Genomic DNA, 4,696 nt, shown 5'->3' with positions numbered 1-4,696 from the left:
TTCAAAAAACCAACTCTTGGTTTCGTTGATCTGCTCTATGGTTTTTTTTTTTAGATTCTATATTGTTTATTTCTGCTCTGATCTTTATTATTTCTCTTCTTCTCCTGGGTTTGGGGTGTCTTTGCTGTTCTGCTTCTATTTCCTTTAGGTGTGCTGTTAGATTTTGTATTTGGGATTTTTCTTGTTTCTTGAGATAGGCCTGGATTGCAATGTATTTTCCTCTCAGGACTGCCTTTGCTGCATCCCAATGTGTTTGGATTGTTGTATTTTTATTTTCATTTGTTTCCATATATTTCTCAATTTCTTCTCTAATTTCCTGGTTGACCCATTCATTCTTTAGTAAGGTGTTCTATAACCTCCATGCTTTTGGAGGTTTTCCAGACTTTTTCCTGTGGTTGATTTCAAGCTTCATAGCATTGTGGTCTGAAAGTATGCATGGTATAATTTCAATTCTTGTAAACTTATGAAGGGCTGTTTTGTGACCCAGTATATGATCTATCTTGGAGAATGTTCCATGTGCACTCAAGAAGAAAGTATATTCTGTTGCTTTGGGATGCAGAGTTCTAACTATATCTGTCAAGTCCATCTGATCCAATGTATCATTCAGGGCCCTTCTTTATTGATCCTGTGTCTACATGATCTATCCATGGTCGTAAGTGGGGTATTAAAGTCCCCTGCAATTACCACATTCTTATCAATAAGGTTGATTTTGTTTGTGATTGTTTTATATATTTGGGGGCTCCCGTATTCGGCGCATAGACATTTATAATTGTTAGCTCTTCCTGATGGATAGACCCTGTAATTACTATATAATCCCCTTCTTTATCTCTTGTTACAGCCCTAATTTAAAGTCTAGTTTGTCTGATATAAGTATGGCTACTCCAGCTTTCCTTTGACTTCCAGTAGCATGATAGATAGTTCTCCATCCCTTCACTTTCACTCTGAAGGTGTCCTCAGGTCTACAATGAGTCTCTTGTAGACAGCAAATAGGTCTTGTTTTCTTATCCATTTTGATACCCTATGTCTTTTGGTTGGAGCATTTAGCCCATTTACATTCATTGTTATTATATAAAGATATGGGTTTAGAGTCATTGTGATGTCTGTAGGTTTCATGCTTATAGTGATGTCTCTGGTACTTTGTCTCACAGGATCCCCCTTAGGATCTATTACAGGGCTGGTTTTAGTGATGATGAATTCCTTCAGTTTTTGTTTGTTTGGGAAGACCTTTATCTCTCCTTCTATTCTAAATGACAGACTTGCTGGATAAAGGATTCTCGGCTGCATATTTTTTTTGTTCATCACATTGAAGATTTCCTGCCATTCCTTTCTGGCCTGCCAAGTTTCAGTAGAGAGATCCGTCACTAGACTTATCAGTCTCCCTTTATATGTTAGAGCACGTTTATCCCTAGCTGCTTTCAGAATTTTCTCTTTATCCTTGTATTTTGCCAGTTTCACTATGATATGTCCTGCAGAAGATCGATTCAAGTTACGTCTGAAGGGAGTTCTCTGTGCTTCTTGGATTCAATGCCTTTTTCTTTCCCCAGATCAGGGAAGTCCTCAGCTATGATTTCTTCAAGTACACCTTCAGCACCTTTCTCTCTCTCTTCCTCCTCTGGAATCCCAGTTATGAGTATGTTATTACATTTTATCGCATCAGTTAATTCTCTAATTCTCCCCTCATACACCTGGATTTTTTTTATCTTTTTCTCAGCCTCCTCTTTTTCCATAATTTTATCTTCTAATTCACCTATTCTCTCCTCTGCCTCTTCAATCTGAGCTGTGGTCGCCTCCATTTTATTTTGCAGCTCATTTATAGAATTTTTTAGCTCCTCCTGACTGTTTCTTAGTCCCTTGATCTCTGTAGCAATAGATTCTCTGCTGTCCTCTATACTTGTTTCAAGCCCAGCGATTAATTTTATGACTATTATTTTAAATTCATTTTCTGTTACATTGCTTAAATAGTTTTTGATCTTTTCGTTAGCTGTTGCTACTTCCTGGAGTTTCTCTTGAGGAGAATTTTTCCATTTCGTCATTTTGGGTAGTCCCTGGGGTGGCGCGGAACTGCAGGGCTCTTCCTCTGTGCTGTCTGGAGTAACTTGTATTGGTGGGTGGGGCCGCAGTCAGACCTGATGTCTGCCCCTAGCCCACCACTGGGGCCACAGTCAGACTGGTGTGTACCTTATCTTCCCCTGTCCCAGGGGCAGGACTCACTGTGGAGTGGTGTGGCCCCTCTCTGGGCTACTTGCACACTGCCAGGTTTGTGGTGCTGCTTCAATGGGATCTGGCTTATTAGCCGGGATATATCCACAAGGTGCACAGGGATGGGAGGGGCAAACTCAACTCACTTTGCCTTCGGTGGTCCACTGTGGGAGGGGCCCTGTGGCAGGGCCGTCAGGAGGGAGGCAGACCCGTCGGAGGGATGGATCCACAGAAGCACAGCATTGGGTGTTTGTGCTGTGGAAGCAAGTTCTGTGATGAGAACTCAAGTTTGGCTCTTTTAGATTTCACATGTAAGTGAGAATATGCAGCACTTGTCTTTGTCTGACTTATTTCATTTAGCATAATGCCCTCAAGGACCATCCATGTTGTCACAAAAGGCAGAAATTCATTCTTTTTATGGCTGAATAATACTCTATTATATGAATATATGATATATACATATCACTTTTTTCATCCATTCATCTACAGATGGACAATTAGGTGGCTTCCATACCTTGGCTATTGTGAATAATGCTACAATGAACCTGGAGGTACAGATACTTCTTCAACATAGTGACTTTATTTCTTTCAGATATATATATGCCCATAAGTGGAATTGCTAGATCATACAGTTCTATTTTTAATCTTTTGAGTAACTTCCATATTGTTTTCCATAGTGGCTGTACCAATTTACATTCCCACCAACACTGTGCAAGAGTTCCCTTTTCTCCACATCATTGCTAGAACTTGTTATCCCTTGTCTTTTCCAATGATGGCCAACCTAACAGGTATAAGGTGACATCTCACTGTGATTTTGATTTGTATTTCTCTGATGATTAGTAATGTTGAGTACTTTTCATGTACCTGTTGGACATTAGTTAAATCTTGTTTCAAACTGTCCATTCAGGGGTACCTGGATGGCTCAGTCAGGTAAGCATCTGACTTGATTCTGCTCAAGTCGTGAGATTGAGCCCCATGTTGGGCTAGGTGCAGAGTCTGCTTGAGATTCTCTCTCTCCTTCTCCCTCTGCCTCTCCCCGACTTGTGTGCACATGCCACGTTCTTTCTTAAAAAATTTTAAAATAAAACAATAAAAAATAAAATGTCTACAGGTTCCTGGTTGGTTCAGTCAGTTGAGTGTCCAACTTTTGATTTCAGTTCAGGTCATGATCTCATGGTTCATGAGTTCAAGCACTGCATCAGCCTCTGTACTGGCAGCGTATAACCTGCTTGGAATTCTGTCTCCCCCTCTCTCTCTCTGCCCCTGCCCTGCTCACTCTCTCTTCAAAATAAATAAAAATAAACATAAATAAAGAAATAAGTAATAAAATGTCTATTCAAATCCTCTGCCCATCTTTTATTCGGATTATTTGTTTTTATACTATTGAGCTATATGAGTTCCTTATATATTTTGGATAGCAAACCCTTATCAGATAAGTGGCTTACAAATATTTTCTCCCATTCTGTAGGTTACCTTTTCATTTTGTTGACTCTTTCTTTTGCTGGGCAGAAGCTGTTTAGTTTGATGTCGTCTCACTCTTTTATTTTTGCTTTTGTGGCTTATAATTTTGGTGTTATATACAAAAAATCATCACCAGAACCAATGTCAAGGAAATTTTCTCCTACGTTTTCTTCTAGGAGTTTTAGTGTTTCAGAGCTTACAATTTAAATCTTTTATCTATTTTGAGTGAATTTTTGTGAGTGGTGGAAGACAGGGGTAAAATTTCATTCTTTTCCATGTGAATACCCACTTTTCCCCAACACCATTTATTGAAGAGACTGTCCTTTTCTCATTGAGTATTCTTATTCTTGGTTTCCTTGTCAAGTATTAATTGACTGTATATGCATAGGTTTATTTCTGGGCTTTCAATTCTGTTTCATTGTTCTATATGTTATAAACAACCAGTTTTACTGGGTTTCCACCAATGTCTTCTTACTGGGCTGCCCTAAGTAGCCACTTGTGTTGACACTATATTAAAATGGCGTGACTGAATCCTTGCTCTGTACTGTTTGAAAATTCAAATTGATATGAATCACATCTATCATGCCTTTTTCTGGATCAATAAGCAGCACAGTGTTAAAGTAGTCAATTTACCTTAGGTTACCAATACTTGGATTTTTGAGTCTGAATGGGCTGTCCAGTATTGACTAAACTCTGGCTGTATTTGATTCACACTCCATTCCTCTTCCAAAACAAGGTTCATATGTAAATAAAGTCAAGTCCTGAAAACAGGGTAAGTCCAAATCACACATATGTAATTTACATATGGGATATGATCTTTTTGCCATATGTGGTCCACCTTGGGGATAGCTATGATGTCTAAAGCTCCCACCATGGAAGTTTCTGTTAAATATAATTATTATATCTGAGCAAAATATCATAACAAGTCATAACTGTTCCATTATTACATTAGTTTGATTTAGTATATTAAATTGTCTACCTCTGTACCCTTGAGTCATCCTTCCATTCCTTCAATTAATAAACATTTAATGAGCAC

This window comes from Panthera onca, chromosome X (assembly GCF_046562875.1).
Source record: "Panthera onca isolate mPanOnc1 chromosome X, mPanOnc1 haplotype 2, whole genome shotgun sequence".
In the NCBI taxonomy this organism is placed as follows: domain Eukaryota; kingdom Metazoa; phylum Chordata; class Mammalia; order Carnivora; family Felidae; genus Panthera; species Panthera onca.
The sequence above is the reverse complement of the archived record's forward strand: the minus strand, read 5'-3'. Positions refer to the sequence as shown.